This window comes from Rhinolophus hipposideros (assembly GCF_964194185.1).
Source record: "Rhinolophus hipposideros genome assembly, chromosome: 20".
NCBI lineage: Eukaryota > Metazoa > Chordata > Mammalia > Chiroptera > Rhinolophidae > Rhinolophus > Rhinolophus hipposideros.
The window spans coordinates 43338950-43360901 of record NC_138066.1 but is presented as its reverse complement, the minus strand read 5'-3'; positions in this window follow the sequence as shown (position 1 = coordinate 43360901).

Here is a 21952-nt window from a genome sequence, read left to right as displayed (position 1 = left end):
GAACCAGCAACCTTGTGGTTGAGAGGATGCGCCCCAACCAACTGAACCATCCGGGAGGCAGCTCAGCTCAAGGTGCCGTGTTCTATCTTAGTTGCAGAGGGCGGAGCCCACCATCTCTTGCGGGACTCGAGGAGTTGAACTGGCAGCCTTGTGGTTGAGAGCTCACTGGCCCATGTGGGAATCGAACCAGCAGCCTTCGAAGTTAGGAGCATGGAGCTCTAACCGCCTGAGCCACCAGGCCGGCCCTCTATTCTACATTTTTATCAATGACTTGGACAAAGCTCTAGAAAGCATGCAGATCAAATTGGTGGTTGACCCAAAGCCAGAGGGACAGCTGGGTGACCAACTTGGGATTCTGAATAACCATAACAGATTAGGATGGGTTCTGAACTAAACAAGAAAGAGCTCTCGGAGAGACAAATGTAAGATCATGTATTTGGGTCCAAAAACTCTGCCGTACAAGTACAGGATGGCTTAATAAGAACACATGTAAGGAGAAAAAAATGCTGTAGAGTGTTAGTTGCCTGTAAATCAATACGAGGTGACAGTGTGATGTGGTTGCCAGAAAGCAGAGGCAATCTCAGATTGCATCAAAGGAAGCAAATTCTGCACAGCTCAGGCCAGTTTCATCTGGAGCTCCACCTTCAGTTCTGGGAAACAGTTGAGGAGGGGCGTGGAGAAACTAGAGCACACTTGAAGGATGTCAGCCTGGATGGTGGAAGGATTGGAAACTATTCAAACGAAGAATAGCCAAAGATGTTAGGGCTACTTCGCTTACAGAAGAGGAGGCTAGGAGATACATAATGCTGGCTTCCAACATTTGGGAAGTAGTTATGTGGATGGGGAATGATACTTGTTCCTTATGTCTAGACTAATGCCAAGGGGGAAATGGTTCAGGGAGCCAGAGTTCAGTTCCATATTCAAATATGTTCCAAACACATCTCTAGTGAGGGGAAGGACTGTCCAGAAAGGAAATTAGTCCTCCACTCACTCCACCCTTAAAGATGGAAATGTAGAAGCAGACGGTGGGAAATCTCTGGGCAGGAATAGGATGGAGGGAATTTGACCATTAATGGGTGGCCATTAGAACAGTAATAGGCACACTGAGATGGAATGCAGATAGAGGCCAGTAGGATTTAGGGTTTTCTTAGCTACTGCTGAAAATAAACAGCCACACAATAAACTTCTCTGATAGAGAGACTGGCAAGGAATAGAAAAGAAACTTACTGGGGTGGTGATGGGGGAGTCAAGGACAGTAGTGGTTTAGGAGAAATCTAAGTATTGGAGTCATTACAAAGCATAGTCTCAGCAGGACAATTCATGGTACATGGTACTGTGCTTGAAGATAGCACATGAGTGTCACAGGGGGACATGGGAACTGAATGTTAAGGTGAATTTTTAGTAATGGTTGAGAAAATACTGGGTCCCCTCTTGGTGGGTATTGTGTATCATAAACCGAGCCACTATTCCTAGATCAAAGCTTCCTTGAATTCTTAAGCCAGAACCCTCATGGATAAACTAGTTCAACCTCTTTGCTCTACAAATTGGGAAATAGATTCCCACAAAGGGAAGTGACTTGTCTAGGGTAATATAGGTGATAAATGACAAAGGCGAAACTTAAACCAGGTCTCCTCACAAGCTGTTTCCATGACTGTCATACTCAGTTTAGAAAACTTTACCCCAGCATCAACCCCACTTCGGTGACTAAAAAAGTGGTCTTGGTAGTAATTATATTAGTCTCCAGACGTGAAGTCCTCGAGAGTCTGAGAGGTTCCTATTTATTTTTCCCTTGCGTAGGTTGGTTCCAACATTTCATCATATTCTTTTTATGTCATAGATAACTCCTATCTGTGGTTGCTATGACATCTTCTTGCCAAAATGCAGGTCCAATAGGGTCCCTGGGCAGAAACTGAAACCTTCTCGGTCCATCTCTGGAGGCCAGCTCCCAAATCCCCTTTCATATTCCTTCTCTGATGGCCAGCTGGCATGACAAGGTAGGCACGCGCTGCCCAGGCTATCCACCAGCCCGTGCCTGAACACAGTCCACTGCTACAGATGCTGCCTGAGCTCTTCACTGGGCCCATAATGCATCTTGATCTCCTCAGAAGCACTGCTGAGCTGCCTTCTGAGAGAGATGCAGAGGGCAACATCCTGAGGGGAAAGGCTTACTCCATATTGAGGTACTGTTGCAGTTCACCAATTCCCCTTCAGTTTCCTTTCAGTGGCAGGAAAGGGTGATGGAGCAAAGCTCCACTGGAGAGTCTATATACCACCAGACCAAGCTCCACTACACAGAACCCTTCTCTTGGGGTCTTGGAGCTTTTATTCTGCTGAGGTAAGGCTTCCTGCAGTAGACTTGAAGTAACATCCACAGGGTTTTCCTAGCACCTCAGCAGAGATCTCATTTCCCTCCACTGCCTTTCCCCTCTGTCTCACAGCTGCTCAGGGATTTCACACTTTGATAGTTGTGGTTTTCTGAACAAGTTCTTAAGAGAACTTTCTCCATTCCAAGTTTTGGAATGTAAGCAACTCGTTCCCTTCCAGAATAGGCTTGGTCTGGGCTGTTGAGGTTCTTGGGAATACCAGGCAAGCCTAACTGAAAACACAAAGCCTGAGGGATCAACTGTCTCCCAGTGACTGGAGGAAATGGACATTTCATTGTTGCTGAAGGAGGAAGAGAACCCCTGGAGCCCAGAGTCATTCTCTATACTGTGGATCTGAGGCTGTGCTGGGAAGGATATGAGCACCTCCCAGAGCAAGAAGTGAGATGGCCTCTTGGGAGTTAGGGAACCTGAGCTACAGACTAACATCCTGCTCCTCTGCTGTGTCATCTCTCTTCTTATACCAATTGTCTTCTGGTAGAACAAAATGGGCTTCCATTGAAGACTGACTTGGTATAGACCATGACCCTAAACCTTGGTCTATCCATCAGGAACAGCCTTGGTGACCAGTGCAGTGATGCTGGCTTACAGTGAACAAGGGTGTCCCCAGGCTGAGACCAATCTCCTTTGGCCACACTTTGAAGGTGACCTTAACCTAGAGCTTGAGCATCGGAAGGGTACATCTACACCACACTCATTTTCCACACTCATGCGAGACATCTCCTTTGATTTCTATCCTTAGCACTTGGCCTGGCTCATCACTCTGTGGTTCCTGAAGTATCCCCATCTTCTGGTATTCACGGCCTTGTGCATACCAAACAGCTCACCTGAATAGAGTTGAGCCACTGCAGACATGATAGCAAGTGTGACTACTCATGTTAGTTCAAAAAAAATATATTATTGCTTGCTCTTCCCTCTAGGGGAAGCCAGCTGCCGTTCTGTGACGACCCTCAAGCAGCCTTATGGAAGGGTCCACATGGCAAGGAATGGGGGCCTTGTGCTCACATGTGAGTGAATGAGCCACTTGGAACCAGATCCTGCAGATACTGTCAAGTCTTCAGATGACTGCAGCCCCAGCCAACCTCATGAGGGAGCCTGAACCGGGTCCACCCAACTAAGCTGCTCTTGAATTCCAGACTCACAGAAATTATGAGATAATGCAGAGTCATTATTGTTTACACTGATGCATTTTGAGGTAATTTGTTATATAGCAGTAAACAACTGACACTCTATAAATGCTTGGTACGAATGAGTGAATAATGAATGGATAAATCTGACAATGCCTAGACATGACCTGATGGTCACTGCTGCCCACTTCTTCCTAAAAGAGGCAAAATGGCCATATCTTACCACAAAAACGCCTCAATCTACACAGGAAGAGGACAACCTAACATGAGTCCAACTCTACGAAAAGAATCTCATTTCCCACTAAACCCCATCAGGTAAGGGATGCTTTAGTCCTCAAAGATCACCCTAGATGCTGAAAGCCTATTCCTTCACCCCTCTGTACCACTGCACAGGACGGCTCTTTACCCCAACGGGGAAGTCCTTTCCTAATTCTTCTTCCTGATAATTTCTACTCTTATCTCATAAAATGAGAATACAAAAAAAAAATAATAATCCCAGATTGAATTTGCTTCCCTGTGAACCCCAGTTCAAGAAACCCAGAACAAAAATAAATAAATAAATAAATAAATAAATAAATAAATAAATAAATAAAAGAAAAAAAAGAAAAAAGAAAGAAAGAAAAAAAAGAAACCCAGAACAATGGAATGCCCCTGGGAAGGAATAATATACAGTCATTCAAAGGGATGTTGTAGAAGAGTAATTCACGACCAGGAGAGATGTTTATAATACACTGTTAACTGAAGAACAGCTTACAAAACAGCAAGCTAAGAGCAAACCTATTATGTAATATTTATTTTTACTCATATCAGTAAGATGCGTTATATAGTTGTATGCATACATTATATGAATAATAAAACACATTTCCATGTAACTTGGATTGAGAGAGAATACACATGAAATGCTGATGGTTCTCCTCTTTGGGTGGAGCATGATGAATAACTTCAATTTAATTTTTAAATGATCTGTATTATCCGAATTTCTACATTGATCATCTGTGCATTCCTTATAACTAGAAAACAATGAGCTTTTTGTTTTAAAAGGGAGAAGAGAGGGCACCCCTGACTTGGGGTTGACTCCTCCAGCTTGGGGAGAGACCCTGCTGGTGGGGGCTAGAAGAACAAAGGGACGCCACCACGCACAGATCCCTGGGGACCTCCTGCAGACACAGGGTGAGGGGAGCTCAGGCCTGGCCAGGCTCCCACCAGCGTGAGGAGCCTTGAGTGGCCCAAGGGCCATCATCTGGGCAGGAAGGTTAGTATCTTTTCCTTCCAACACAGCAGGACTGGGATGAAGGAGTTGTTGGGAGAGCAGGAATAAAGAGCTGGGATGAGAAAACAGGTCACAGGAAATAAACAAAGCGTTCCTGTGAAGGGGAGGCTTGCTTTGATCCTGGGATGGGCATGGGAAGGACTGGCTCTGGGAAGAATGACAGGGTTTCTGCAACATCCTCAGCCCACCATGTGCTGACACAATTACAGTCTCACTACAGCACAAATGGACAGGGGAAAGGACGCAGGAGTCCACCCACCAGCCTCACCCCAACCCACTTCCCCGCCGGACACACCACAGCTCTGTAGTGGGCTTCTAGCAATTGCACTCCACTCAGATCTTCATGGGGCTCCCACCTGACACCCCACCTTTGCACATGCTGATCCCTCTGCCTAGATTACTCTTCTCCCTCCTTTAAAAGTTACTTCAAGCACAGATATGGGAAATAAAGGAAGGTAAGTTAAAAAAAAAAGTGCAGCTCTCCATTATTCCGAGCAGAATTATCTGTTACATTTCTTTCTTTTTCTTCTTCTTCATTTTTAAATATTGTCATAAAATATACATAAAATTTATCATCTTAATTTTTTTTAAGTGTACCAAGTACATGCACGTTGCTTTGCAATTATCAGCCACATCCATTTCCAAAACTCTTTTCATTTTGCAAATCTGAAACTCTGTCCCCATTAAACACTAATTCCCGTTTGCCCTCCCCTCAGCCTCTGGCTACCACAGTTCTACTTTCTATTTCTATAAATTTGACCACTCTAGGAACCTCGTATAAGTGGAATTATACGGTGTTTTTCCTTTGTGACTGGCATATTTCACTGAGCCTAATGTCTTCAAGGTTCATCCACGTTGGAGCAGGTGTTAGAATTTCCTTCCTTTTTAAGGCTGAATAACATTCCATTGTATGTGTATTTGTTTATCTGTTCATCTGTTAATGGACATTTGGGTTGCTTCTACCTTTTAGATATGAACAAGGGTGAACTACTGTGTTACATTTTGCAGCAAATCTTACTTTGTAGTTTGTTGACATCCAGCATCCACCCCTAGCTTCATTACTAGCTTCGAACTTCGGTATTTACTCATATTTAGCATACTGGCTTCCTTTCCACAAGAGGCCTTCTCTCTTATCCAAGAGAAGTTTCGAGAAAGAGTCACTCTTAGACTTGTACCTTGCATTGACCTAAAATACACATCCCATTACAGATGTGATTAAGTTAAGGATCTAGAAATAGAGAGGTTACCCTGGATTATTTTGGAATGCCCTAAATGTAACACAGAGTCTTTATAAGAGGGAGGGAGGACTACTGGAATCAGAGAAAGAGATGGGTTGACAGAAGCAGAGGTCCAAGTGGTGTGAGGAAGGGGCCAAGGAATGCAGGTGGCCTCTAGATGCTAGTAAAGATAAGAAAATGGATTATTCCTATAGAGCCTCCAGAAGGAACCTAGACTTGCTGACACCTTGATTTTAGGATTTCTATCCTCCAGAATTATATGTTGCCATTAAGTGGTGGTAACTCGTTACAGCAGCAATAGGAAACTAATATACTTACTATATGCCAAGATTGTTCTAAGTATGCCACTCACATTTTTCCCCCTTTAATCTCTCACCACCCCAGGAGATAAGTGGTATCATTGTCCCTGTTATATAGATAGGAAATTTAAGCAGGGGTGTTAGGTGACTTACCCTAAGTCTTCTGGTTATTGCTTTAGCTAGCCAGAATCTCTCCCTTCTCCTTTTGGTAAAGTGCCCGAGGTTCTCTGAGGCAGATGATTTCTGTCCTTCACATGTACTCTCAGTGAGGTCAAGGTGTGGTCATGTGACATCAACCAGGCCAATCGCACGATATGACTCTTGAGCCAAGTGACCTAAGGACAGAGTGGTTGGAACAGAGGCATTCCAGCAGAAGCATTTTCAGAGCTGTGTCCACTGCTTCCGGCCCACCAACCCCCAATCCCACTGCAGGATGGCCCTGACTCTTGTCCCTTTTCCAAGACAGAGATAGTTTCTGTTGCCATGTACAAGGTACCATGCATCAAGACACATCTACCACATGGTATGTAACAGGCAGCTGGAGTGAGGTGCTTATATTACACTCTAGATTCCCAAATCACTGTCACAGTCAAACACAGTGGATTTTAGAGGGTGCTACCTCTTTGGCCTGATTCTGCTCTCCTGGCCTCAGCACTGATGGCCAAGGGTTAACCACATGGTCATACATGCACTTCCTCACCCCTTTTGACCAAGCAAACCCAGAGGTGACAACTAGGAAGGCCTTAAGGAGAAGCCTCAAAACTTGCTCTCCCACCCAGGCGCCAACAGAAGCCACCTGACCCCGAAAAGCCTGTAGACTTCTTTAATCCTAAGAGGTTCCATAGAGCCCTAAGCTGCGTCCTTGTCCTGGCCACACTGCATTGCACTGATGTCGTTTATCCGTCTGTTTTCCCTAGTGCACTACTGAGACACTCCTTATTCTGTTTGTGTCCCCAGCACCTAGCAGAGTGCCGAGTATGGCATCCATGCTTCCTTCATTGTAAGAGAATGAGTGAACAACTCCGGGAAGGGGATACAGTGCTTGGCTAGATATAACTGATTTCCACCCCACTCCAAGACTTCGGACCTACCTGGCTTTGCTTGGTGTTCATTGCAGCTTGTCCCAGGGAGTCGAGGTTATTCTGACCTCCAGCATTTTCCCCATGTTAGGCAGAGCTGCAAGTGGGGAGAAAATGCAAACTAACATATAGAAAGCAGACCAGCAATTGCTGGGGACAGCCAGAGAAGTGGGGTAGAGAAGCAAAAAGGATAAAATATGAAGGAGCGTGAGAAAACTTTTGGAGGTAATGGATATGTTTATTATCTTGATTGTAGTGATGATTTCACAGGTATACATTATGTTAGTGCAAAAGTCATTGCAGTATAAAAGATTGAAAATAATTGCAAAAACTGCAATTACTTTTGCACCAACCTAATATGTATGTCAAGACTTATCAAACTGTTCACTTTAAATGTGTGCAATGTATTGTATGTCAATTATACTTGAATAAGGTTCTAGGAATACTTTTATTATAATAAAAAATAAAAGAATTGCCATGGATAGTACAAAATAATAGCATATCATATCCAGAAACACATTAAAAAATAACAATAAAGACTAAATAGTAAGCCTTACTTGGCAAAAGAGTATCCTAGGCATATGTTTCTAATTATCATTAGAAAAACCTAGGTATGTAAATCAACACATTAACAGATTAAAATAGAACCATATGACCATCTCAGTATATGCAAAATAAAACATTTAATAAACACTTTAACAAACCAGAAATATAAAGGAATTCTTTTACCTAATAACCTCAAAAAATTTCATATCTAATGTAGAAACATTACAAGCTTCCCTTTAAAGTTAGAAACAACATAAAGATGGTCCCTATTACTGCTTCATGTATCTGCTTGACATTACACAGGTCATCCTAGCCAATGAAATAAGACAAGAAAAATGAATGAGAGAACAAGTTTGAAACAGAACAAAGATATAATTTTCCACATTGACAATTCATAAAAACTATTAAGGTAATTTTTAAAAGTTGATTATTTGAGTAGAAATTGCATGCTGAGTCAGATTCAGGCATCCTGGGCTGCAAACAACCCAGAGAAATAGATCTAGTTAATTTTCCGGCCACTCAGTAAAATAAGAGCAGTCGTACTAGTAACAGCTACTATTTATTAAGGGTCTACTATACCAAAAATTCTACACTCACTATTTTTAAACAAATTACATTTTATTAATCATATCATCTACCTACAATTGAACACGAAGTATGAAATATATGTAGAAGACATTTATTTAGCCTATTCACAGTACCTGAAGCTCAAACATGAAGATGTTGAAATAATTCCACCACTAAGAGTTGTCTGCAGCTAACAGGTTGGGATGCCACAGAGGATTGTAACCTTTGTAGTTATATAGGCCAAGCATTGCTCTCTTAAATATCTTTTTTTTTCTGCGTCAGAGTGTGTCTTCTTTCTTTGCATCTAATAGTGAGGGAACAAAAGCTTTCTTTAGACCTAGGAGAGTCACACTGCTTATCTCTTGGATGAGGTGTGTGATGGGTGGCAAATGCGTTAGATGGGGAAAGGCAGAGTCTTTAGAGGACAGATATTGTTTTTCATATTGACAACACTTTTGTGAGGCGTGTACTGTTATTATCTACATATTGCAGTTAAGGAAACTGAGGAACAGAGAGGATAAGTCAACGTGCCCACGGTCACACAGATGCTAAGGGATGAAAGCCAGATTTAAGCCAGGCCTGTGAGACCCTGTCCTCCAAGTTCTTTTCACCGTGCCACGCTGCATCACTACAAAAAGATGGTTACATTGCTTTAAAAAAAAAAAGACCTTCAGGTTACCATACTACACAGAGAACAGTCAGGCAGGTAATTCAAATTGGCAGATAATAAAAACTCAGTGGCTTTTGAGTCTGGCAAGATTTGAATCCTTGCTCTGCCATTTTCTACCTTTCTACGTTTAGCAAGTTTCTTAGCCTCCCTGACCCTGTTACTTCATTTATAAAGTGATAATAACAGTGATGACAATTTTACAGTGTGGTTCTGAAGATTATTCACTCATTAATTTGTTCAACAAATTCTTGTTGAACGCCTGCTGCATGACAGGTACCATAGTACTTGGGATTCATCAATGAACAGACGAGACAAACATCCTGCTGTTTTGGGGGGCCTGGATGCAATGACACCTCAGTATCAGTGAGCACACCAGCACCCAGATATTGGGTTCTAATAGTCTCCAATAAAAGGAACCAGGGAACTGTGGGAAAATGGATCTTTCTAGGGCTTGGACAGGTATTGTACAAGATGAGCCTGGTGCAGCTCGTATTGCCAGAAAGTGAAGAAGTGTTCACAAACCAAAATGATGGAAGGAAGCCTCAGGCACAGTTGGTGGGATTGCAAATTAGTGCAGCCATTATGGAAAACAATAGGGAGGTCCCTCAAACAATTAAAAATAGAACTACCTACCATATGACCTGGTAATTTCACTGCTGGGTATTTGTCTGAAGAAACCCAAAACACCAATTTGAAAAGATATATGCACCCCTATGTTCACTGCAGCATTATTTACAATAGCAAAGACAGGGAAGCAACCTAAGTGTCCATCAACAGACAAATGTTTAAAGAAGGTGTGGTCCATATATACAATATTACTCAGCTGTAAAAAAATGAAAACTTGCTATTTGCGACAACATGGGTGGACCCAGAGGGTATTATGCTAGGAGACATAAGTCAGACACAGAAAGACCAATACCATATGATTTCACTTATATATAGAAACTATAATAAACAAACAAAACAGAAACAATTCATAGGTACAGAGAACAAATTGGTGGTTGCCAAATAGGAGGGGAGTTAGGGACCTGTATGAAAAAGGTGAAGGGATAAAAAACATCTCCTGGGAAAGAAAAGAACTAAACAAAATGGAGACAAGATTTCAGACTCAGAGTTCAAAACACTGGTTATAAGGATGCTCAGTGATCTCAGGGAGAACTTCAACAAAGAGGTAGGAAACATGAAAATGGAGATAGAAAACATAAAAAAGAACCAGTCAGAAATAAAGAATACAATAACTGAAATAAAGAATACATTAGAGGGAATCAACAGTAGATTATATGAAGCAGAGGATTCTATCAGCGATTTGGAAGATAAGGTAGCAGAAAACACCAGATCAGAACAGCCAAAAGAATCCAAAAAACAAAAACAAAAACAAAAAATTAGGACAGTTGAAGGGGCCTCTGGGATAACATCAAGATGAGCCCAAAGAGGCCCACACCAAGACACATCATAATTAAAATACCAAAAGTTAAAGACAAAGAAAGACTCTTAAAAGTAGCAAGAGAAAAGCAATTAGTTACTTACAAGGGAGCTTCCATAAGACTGTCAACTGATTTCTCAACAGAAACTTTGCAGGCCAAAAGAGGTTGGTACAGAATATTCCAAGTGATGAAACGCAAGAACCTACAACCAAGATTACACTACCCAGCAAAGTTACCATTTAGAATTGAAGGGCAGATAAAGAGCTTCCCAGATAAGAAAAACATAAAGGAGTTTATCATCACCAAACAAGTATTACAAGGAATGTTAGAGGGACTTCTTTAAGATGAAAAAAAAGAGATAAAAATATGAATAATAAATGACAATAACTACATATCTATCAACAATTACTTTACATGTAAATGGATTAAATGCTCCAATCAAAAGACACAGGGTGGTTGAATAAGAAAACAAGACCCATATATATGCTACCTGTAAGAGACTCATTTCATATTAAAAGAACTTATGACTGACAAAGATGGAAAAAGATATTTCATGAAAATGGAAACAAATAAAAAACCTGGGGTAGCAATACTTACACCAGACAAAATAGACTTTAAAACAAAGGCTATAACAAGAGACAAAGAAGGACCTAGTAAGCCCACTTCTGGGTATTTATCTGAAAAAACCGAAAACTCTACTTTGAGGGGCTATGTGTATTCATATGTTCATTGTAGCATTGTTTACAATGCCTGAGATATAAAAGCAACCTGGGTGTCCCTGAATGAATGAATGGATAAAGAGGAGGTGGTACATATATACAATGGAGTATTACTTAGCCATAAATATGAATGAAATATAGCCATCTGCAACAACATGGATGGACCTAGAGGGTATTGTGCTGAGTGGAGTAAGTCAGATAGAGAAAGACAAATACCATATGATTTCACTTATAAGTGGAATCTAAAGAACAGAATGAACAAAGAAAGCAGAAACAAACTCATAGATACATGGAACATTTTGATGGTTGCCATATGGGAGGGGGTTGGTGGTGGGTGAAAAACGGGAAGGGATTAAGACGTACAAATTGGTTGTTACAAAGTAGTCATGGATGTAGAGTATAGCACAAGGAATATAGTCAATAATATTGTAATAACTATGTATGGTGTCACATGGGTGATGGGAAGGGGTTGGGGGCAGGGTGGAAAAGGTCAGGGGACTAAGAAGTACAATTTGGTAGTTAAAAAATAGTCATGGGGATATAAAGCAAAGCATAGGAATATTGTCAATAATATGGTAATAACTGTATACTGCTTAGGTGGGTACTGGACTGGTCAGGGGAATCACTTCTTAATTATATAAATGTCTAACCACTACACTGTACACATGACACTAATATAAAATTATATTGAATATCAACTGTAAAATATTAGAAAAGAGGGGAAAAGGTGAAGGGGAATAAGACGTTCAAATTTCCAGCTATAAAACAAGTCATGGGGATGTAATGTACAGCATGGGGAATATAGTCAATAATAGTGTGATAGCATGGTATGGTGACAGATGGTTGCTGGACTTATCACGGTGATCACTTCTTTAGGTATAGAAATGTTGAATAACGATGGTGTATACCTGAAACAAATATAATATTGTGTGTTAGGTATAGTTTAATAAAAATCTTAAAAAAAAAAAAAATCTCCTGTGAAAGAGGCTTATAAAAGCCCATTCCATTAGATCAGAAGGTTTGAGAAGTTCTATTTTAACGCTCCCGTTATCCAAGATAATTTTTTTTTTTAAAAAAAAAAGAATAACAACTACTTATGGAGTCCTCTTTGACATGCAGGTTGGGCATCATAATCCTCAGGAAAATCCTGCAAAGGAGATTATACTATACCCATTTTACAGGTAAAGAAACTGAGTTTCAGAGTGCTTAAGAAACTTGCTCAAAGTCACAGAACTTAGCATTAGTGCCACCAAAATCCTCCAGAGCACGAGGCAATGTCAGTCCATTTGGTTTGTTCTTAGTAGCCAAGGAGGCCCAGTGCCCCACTCTCCCTTGAAATAGGTTGGCCAGGTGCCCCCACCCCACCCCATTCCACCATATGCCAAAGAACCAAAAAGCCTCCATTTATGTGGTCCCACAGGAGGCCCGTGTTGAAAGCAAACACACACAGAGCTGATGATGGTGACTCACAACTTCTAATCCTCCTCCTAACCAGTTGCATAAACTTTTCCAACGTATTGAAGTCTTGTAGAAATAGCACTTCATGGGAAGATATCAAGGAAAATGTTCCAGAAGCTAACCGGCAGGCCTGACTCCGAGTACTCCGCCCCTTTTTGAGGTTTCTCTCTTTTTTTTTCCTTCAGCAATTCCTTTCAAAAAAAAAATTTTTTTTTTTCTCCTCACCATTGACCTTGTTAGAATTGCTAGTACTTTTTCCCCTTATACTGTAACACTTCTGTAAATGTTTTGTTCTTTGTTGTACTTCCTACACTCTTTGAGCTTGGCTGTGATGTCTGTTCAGTGGGGCTTTTCTGATCCAATTGCCCCTTGCCTGTACGTCCTCTCCCCAGGTATCAAAAAGAAGGGCAGTGGGGCCTGGAGGCCCCTCATTAGAGGGAGGCGGCTCTGCTCTCCCACCCATCACAGGCAGAGAGGGCTGAGCCGACTCTACGAATGACCAGTATTGAAAAAAAAGCTCCTGGGGTGAGAGAGAGACACAGACTGGCAGAGTCAGAAGCAGAAGGTTAAAAAAGACAAGAAAAGAAAAAAAAAAGAAAGGAAAGAAAGAAAAACTCCACAAAAGCCTTCTTTCTGACTGCCTAAGTGCCTCCCTTTCAGAACCTGGGGCTTTCCAGAAAAATGTCCTATGAAGAATAGACCATTTCATGCTGCAAAATCTTCCCTCTCAGGGCAACACCTCGGGTACTTGTTGGGTATTCGTGCCGAGAGTTCTTGGCCAAACTCAACTCTCCACTCTGGAGATGAGAGACGTCTTTTATCTCAGCAATCTCTGCCATAGTGACAAGGGGGTGGGTTGGTGGCCAGCTCCAACAGGAGCAGATCCCAGGAATTTCCCTGGGATCCACATGAGTCAGCCTCCTTGGAGAGAAGAGGGTGGGGTAGAGGGACCCTGGAGAGCGCCAGGGTGGGTCCAGGGAGTGCAGAGTTCTGGGCATAGAACTGTGGTGGTCGGTGGGGGCGCTGGCTGTCCATAAGCTCATGAGGGCTGGAACTCTACAAGGGGCATGCTTATTCTGAGTAGTGCAAGCAGCTCTGGCCTTGGGCAACAGAAGACCTGGCTCTGAGCCTCGATGACCCAGAGTGACTTTGAGCAAGCCATCCCAACTCTGTGAGCTTTATTTCCTTTTCTGTAAAATGGTGACAATTCCTTGTCTTCATTCGGCATTGAATGCATGCTTTCTTGAGCACCTCCTATGTGCTGGCTGCTAGAAATAGATATCAAGATGACAAGGTACCTACCTACAAAGACCACTCCCTCCATAGGGGAAGATAGACGCATGAACTGATAATTAAAACCCAGTGTGATGAGTGCAATAAGAAAGGTATGTATTGGGTGAGGGAATAACATGGGGCAAGCAGCGATTATTTCTTTCTTGGGAAGTCACAAAAGCTGACTGTAATCTTGAAAGCTAATTTAGGAGTTTCATAGGCAGATGGGAGAGAAAGAGAAAATGGCACTACAGGCAGAGGATATACGAGGTAGCAAAGATTACAGTCCAAATTTGAATAATCACAATAGGAATTAGATTAAGGATGCCATATTGCTCATGTTTCATTTGCTTGTAGAAACAAACGAAAATTCTCTCTGGGAGAAGATAACCATGCAAACATGAAACAAAAGAAAGATTGTATAGTTATGTTAAAACAAAGTAGATTTTAAAGGGAAAAGAACATTACTAGAGACAAAAATTTCGAATATTGAAAAAGTTTCAATTCATAAACAAATCCTATAATAATTCTAAATTTTCATGGAACAAACAGAATAACCAAAATACATAAAGTGACAATTTTCAAAACTACAAGAAAATTGGATGTTTATAGTCATAGAGGGAGATTTTCAACATATCGCTGAAGTTTACAATAAAACAGACAAATAATCAATAAGTATATAACAGATTTAAACAACATGAATAACAAATTTGACTTAATGGATAAAATGTTGGAATCAACAATTTTAATCACGTATTCTTTTCAAACATTCATTATAAAAGGGATTTAAAAATGACTGTATGCTGGGTCATAAAATAAGTCTCAATAAATTTCAAAGTATTGAAATCATATATAATAAATTCACTGACTGCAATACACTTAAGCTAGAAATCAACAACAAAACAGTAAGCAGAAAATCCACGTGTTTTTAAATTAAGCAAGATATACTTCTACGTAACCCAGAGATAAAAGAATAAATTATAATGGAAGCAAGAAAATGTTTTTAACTGAATGATAATGAAATATAATATAAAATTTGTGTCATGTAGCTGAACTGATACTTAGAGGAAGCTATATAGCCTTTGTTTTATATAATAAAAGGATGCCTGAAAATCAGTGAGCTAAGTACTAAAATTAAGAAGTTACATAAAGAACAATAAATTAACCCCCCCAAAGTAGAAGTTAATGAAACATATAGCTAAGAGCAGAAATTAATGAAATAGAAAACAAACATAAAACAGTCTCAATAAAGCCAAAAACTGATTTTTTAAAATGACTAATAAAATTGATAATTCCCTCATAAGATTAATCACATAAAAAAGAGAAGGCACAAATAACTAACATCAGGAATCAAATTTGAAGAGAACATCCTAAAGGCACTGAAGCTATAACAAAAGAAGATATTATAAAGAATTTTACACCAATAAATTTAAATGTAATGGACACAATTTTAGAAAAATTTAATTTACCAAAACTGACACTAGAAGAATTGAGAAGTGTGAATAGTCCTAACTCTACATTTTTAAAAAAATGAATTTTTTTGGTAAAAGGTTTCCACACTGAAAGATCCAGGTCTAGATGTCTTCACTAGCAAATTCTTTCAAACATTTAAGGAAGGAATAACACCAATTTGACATAGACTCCTTCAGCAAATAGGAACAATGAGATGCTTTTCAACTCAACTTATGAAGACAGAATAACCTTGATACCAAAACCTGACAAAATCTCTACAGGAAAGGAAAATTGCAGGTCATGTACCCAATGAATAAAAATGCAAATTCTAAAAACAAGGTTGGCAGACCAAATCCTGAGGCTTAAAAGGAGAATATGTCACAGTCAAGTTGAGTTTATTCCAGTAGTGTAAAGTTCAGTTAACTTTAGAAAATTAATCACGGTAATTCACAATATTAGCAGAATAAATAAGAAAAATTTTATTATTGTCTCAGTAAATGCAGAAAATGTATTTGATAAAATTTTGCAACCACTGATGGTTAAAAATAATGAAAGTCTTCATAAACTAGGATTAAAAGAGAACTCCTTATGTAAATTTACTAACAATTGTCACCCCAATAAATTTATTAAAAAAAAAAAGAAAAAGAGAACTCTTTAACCTGATAAGAAGCATTTACAAAAATCAAAACAAAACAGAACCAAAAGACCCTGTAATTTATCACAAATATCATATTTAATGGTGAAATGCTAAAATCACTCGAGTTAAAAAAAAATGGGTTCCCAGTATCAATACTTCTAGTTAAGATTATACTGGGAAACCTAAGCTGTGAAATATAACAGTATAAGGATTATTATTCACAGACAACAAAACTGTGCACGTGGAAAATCTTGAAAACTATTGATAATTTTTGCTGAAATAAATACTAAGAAAATTTAGAAAATTCTTTGACTATATAAATTCAACATACAAAAACAATTGTATTTGGTATGAACATCTACCAATTAGAAAATAAAAATTTTAAAAACAGCATTTATAATAACATATGCAATCATTAAATATTTAGGTTGGACTAAAACTAGTAAAGGAATTCAAGGTTCCTATTAGAAAGTTACAGAAGATTGTTGAGGGAAACTAAGGAGGACGTAATACATGGAGAATATACTAATTCACATATTGAAAAAGTCAACATTATAAAAATGTCAATTCTCCCCAAACTTACCACTAAATTCAATGCAATCTCAATCAAAATCTCAACAGATTTTTTTTGTGTGTGTATGTGTATATTGACAAATGTGTATGTTGACAAAATGATCCTAAATTTTATATAAACATGTGAATAGCCAAGACAATCTTGAAAAAGAATGACAAAGTGAAAATTCTTGCTCTATTTGATAAGAAGATACTAACTGTTATAATTAAGACACTGTGGTAATGTTGCAATGTTAGATAAATAGACCCAAATAACAAAATAGAGAGTCCAGAAACAGAAACAGATGACTGCATATATAAAAACTTGATTTATTATAAAGGTGACACTACAGAACAATGCAGAAAGGACAATCTTCTTGATAGAATAAAATTAATTTTGATCCTTCTTCATGCCATGTACAAAAATCAGTTTCATGAAGCTGGGCCCTTATCTTACACCATATACAAAAATAACTCAAATAGATTAAAGACCTAAACGTAAGATCTAAAACTATTAAACTTCTAGAAGAAAATGGAGAAAAGACTTCCTGACTTTGATTTGGTAGTGATTTCTTGGATATGACGCCAGAAGCACACGGAACAAAACAAAACACAAATGAGACTACCTCAAACTCAAAAACTTTTGCGCATCAAAGGAAACCATCACCAGAGTGAACAGGCAACTTAGAAATAGAGAAAAATATTTGCAAATCATATACCTGATAAATGGTTAATATCCAGAATAGAAAAACAAACAAACAAACAAACAAACAAACAAAATGACAACTCAACAACAAAAGAACAAATAACTTAATTTAAAAATAGGCAAAGGCCTTGAGAAGACACTTTTCCAAAGAAGAGAAAACAAATAGCCAACAAGCATATGAAAAGATGCTCAACATCATTAATCATTAGAAAAATGCAAATCAAAACTACAGTGAGAGATCACCTCCCACCCAGTAGGATGGTTACTGTAAAAATGAACAAACAAACAAACAAACACCAGAAAATAAATGTTGGCCAGGATGTGGAGAAACTGGAATCCTTATGCCTTGTTGGTGGGAATGTAAAACGGTGCAGCTGCTAGGAAAACAGTATGGTGATTCCTCAAAAATATTAAAAATAGAATTACCACATGATCTAGCAATTCTACTTCTGGGTATATCCAAAAGAATTCAAAGTGTGATCTCAAGGACATATTTGCATTCTCATGGTCATTACAGCATTATTCACAATAGCCATGAGATAAAAACATGTGTCCATAACACATGAATGGATGAACAAAATGTATACACACACACAATGGAATATTATTCAGCCTTAAGAAAGAAGGAAATCCTGTCACATGTTACAACATGGAAGATTAAAAAAACTATTTTTGGCCTCTAGAGTGCCTAGCTAAGTCGCTAACTAGCTAAGCAGGCCTCCTGATACATTTCTGCTCCTGTCTGCGTTGGTGACAGGTGACAGACATTTCCCAGTCCAGCCCTTTCTCTGTTCCTGAGTGATGCTGAGGACAGAGGCACCACCTCCTTCCTTCCCAGGAAGCAGGCAGGACTCCCTGAGTGAACAGTGGGGCATTCTTCTGAGGAGCCTATGTGAAAACCTGGGCTTTGGGGGGCCTGTTTTCGAGGGCCTGTGTGTGTGTGTCTGTGTGCGTGTTGGGGGACAGAGATGGAGGGGTCAGGAGGAAGCACAGTGACCTGGGCTCTGCTGTCCTTGGTGGATGGGCCGCTACATCCCACAGCCACAGAAATGAGGCCAGGTTCAGCTTCCAGCTGTCCCAGAATTTCTCAAGTGTGTAACTCCCAGACAGTATGTCTGCATGGCTGATGGGGAGGGGTCTCCACTACCATGGAGACCTCAGAGACCAGCTGAGTACCCACCCCCACTGCACATTTGGAACTGGGGGCAGGGGCATTTTTATTGTCTCATGCTTGGGAAGACTCTAACATCTGACAGAAAGAGGCGGAGAATGCTGGGTGCCCTGCACGGTGCTCGTCTGTCCTGTCTGATACCCAGTAGAGGGTGGGGCCTGGTGTCTCCTCCTACAAATGTCCTCACTGCATGCTGGGCCCTGGCCTCTGCTTTTGGGGATTTTTTTTTTTTAAATTAAAGTTTATTGGGGAGACAATTGTTAGTAAAGTTGTATAGATTTCAGGTGTACAATTCTGTGTTACATCATCTATAAATCCCGTTGTGTGTTCACCACCCAGGAGGATTTTAAACTACATCAGCAACAAGACACGCAGTGAACCCACCAGCCCCCATTTGCTGTCTCAAGGTGCAAACACAAACAGACCTGGGGCGGTCAGGCTTGTGCCCAGCTCCCACCTTTCCGCCCTGTCTCACATGCGTCTTCCAGGAACCAAGATGACATTAAAGAGGGGAGGGCATTGGCCCAGGAGGGAGGAAAACAAGGCCTTTCCTTCAAAGGGGCCGTCCCTCCCCTCTGAGATGAGCAAGTTCTTCCTGAAGGGAATCACCCCCAGAGTGATAAGGCCTCTCTGAAGGGGGGCCAGCCCCCAGTTACACTCCATCTTTGATGCTGACTCCCAGTGCTGGGAGGGCTTTGAGGCCTTCACAGGACACCCCAGCCCCAGGGTGGGAAAGTCTTTGAAGTGTCTGGTGAGGCTGAGCTTCTATGCATCAGACTTAAACATGTGGAGAGGGGAGGATGGCCCTCAGATGGGGGAGGGGCGGGGAGGAAGGAGAGACTGACAGCTCCTTGTCTGAGGCTGAGCAAGAGCCAAAGTGAACAAGGAGGCCAGAGAACCCTCTTGCAGGTCCTGGTCCCCACCTGTCACCTGCTGGGCTGAATGCCCTGACAGCTGATCCCCAAGAGCCTGGGGAGACTGAGGCTATGCTGCAGCTTCTAACCACGCCCCTTCTGCAGTCAGGGATGGAACCTGTCCCTGGGGCCCCCTGATCCCCAAAGCAGCCAGGTCTGGGCCAGGCACTGAGCATCCCTGTCTTATGAAAGAGAAAACCACTGAAGAGCTCCTTCCCAGGCCAGCCCTGACACTCAGAGTGGGAGCCAGCAGCACCGGCTCCACTTGGGCGCTGGTCAGAAATGCAGCTCACAGGCTGCTCCCCAGGCTTGCTGAGTCAGAAGGACCATTTTAACGAGATCCCCAGGGATTCAAGTGCACAGTGAAGTTTGAGGAAGGCTGTTCCACAGAAAAAATAACCAATAACCCCCTTGCCCCTCTCTGAGAAGAATAAACAATCCCTCACTGGAATAAAAATGGAGTGGGGAAGGGGGGTGATCAAAGGTGGCATTTATCACAGGACAAACACTTTCTATTTTACAAGATGCCTCAGTCCTCATAATTGTTGGTGAGTATCTTAATATGAGTGTTATGGTTTTGCAGACAAGGAAATTCATCTGAGCTTGTGTAGGGGGAGGTTTACAGATGGATAAACGAAGGCATCAGCAAGGTTATGAGACCTAATAAAGCAACAGAGATATAGGACTGGAATAGGACTGGAGCTCTTGCCTCCTCAAAGCCGAGTATGTCACCTTTCTACCTGGATGACCATTTAGTGGCCTGGCTCAGGAGAAGGACCCTGGACAGGATGGGGAGTCCAGAATCCTGAAGCTGATCTCAGTTCTGCCGGACTTGGCTGTGTCCCCTTGGGCAGGTGATTTAACCTCTCTGGGCAAGGCCAACCACAGGGTCTCACACTTTCTGCTCCCGAAATGCAGTGCCTCTTCCCTCCCCAGAAAAGTTCACCAGAGAACATTCTCTTCGTATGTTTTAGAAGGTATTCAACTTATCAAAATGCTGTTTACATCCATTCATTACGTAAAACAAGGCACTTTTTTTTTTATGGAAATGGGGATTACACTTAGGTTTTGAGTGTCATTAACAGGGAGATGACCAGCGCTAAATGCTCAAAGTAAGGTCACTCAGGAAAGGAAAGAAGTTTGGCAGGTAACCCCAGGTTTCAGCGAATGTCCTCTGACAATTAACTGCAAAATAAACAGGGAAGGGAGGGCCAAAGCCATCCTGGCTTACAGCTCCTCTTCCTCCTGCTTCTGTGACTTTGGTCTCTGTTCTGTTTTAAAATTTTAAATTTATAGACTTTATTCTGCAGAGCAGTTTTAGTTTCACGAAAAAGTGAGTGGAAACGACAAAGAATTCCCATAATACCCTCCCCCAAGTTTGCCCTATGATTGACATCTTGCACATAATGTGGTACATATGTTACAACTGATGAGCCCATATTGATAGGCTATTATTAACTAATGTCCATAGTTTCCATCAGGGTTCACTCTTGGTGGTGGACATTCTATGGGTTTGGACAAATGTATAGTTCCAGTTGGAACTGTACAGTGTGACCTCTTTTCCTCAGCAATCTACGTTTAAGATTCTCCCATGTCTTTTTGGAGCTTACTAAGCTCCTTTTTTTTTTTAGCACTGGTCCTGTGACCATCTGGTGTTGGGTAGAAGATCCTGCACGTTGGGCCAGAACCTTCCTGGGAGGCCCCCCCAGGGCCTGGCCGCACACAGCTGGACATTGCCAAGTGGGGTAAGGTGGAAGGGACAGAACAGCAGAAAGGGGGGCCAAGCTATTGCTAAAGCTCACTCAAAATGGGTAGAAGGAACTCTTGGGAGAGCCCTTTAGATGAGCTCTGGTCTCCTTCGATATGCCGCTCCCCTCCCCTCAGGTGACACTAGCCATCAGTTGAATAGATGCTGGGTGGTGACAAGGTGACCCCTTGACACCTCACTGCGCAGCCTGCTCTATTCCCTCAACTGGGCAAGGAAGGAGATTTCTAGAAGGAGAATATCTAACCTCCAACCCATCTTAAATACAGGCAGGAAAAGCCGACTGGCTGTTTCCCACTCCCTCCAACGGTAGGTTTCCCAGAGGGGCCAGACAGCCTCCTGAACACACCCAATATGTGCAGACACGGCTTGATTTCATCTGTCTACCTCCCTCGTCGGCCAGGACAAAAGTGTCACTCTGTGTCTGACACCACAGCCCGAACTGCTCTCACCCTGGCCGTCCACCGTCAGTTACTCCCAACCGTCTCGGCCTCATTTCTGGCTTTATTTTTTGCCTGGCATTATTTACCACTGCAAAATGAACAGAGTAACAAGCTTTTCACTCAGGAACAACACTCTACTGGAAGAATTCATGCGAAGTTTTGCAAAACTTGGCCACCACTGAGGTCTTGCCTCCTGAATCCTGGTGAACTTGGGCAGGGCTGGGGCTCAAAGCATTTCTACCTGATCAACTGAGGGTAGGGT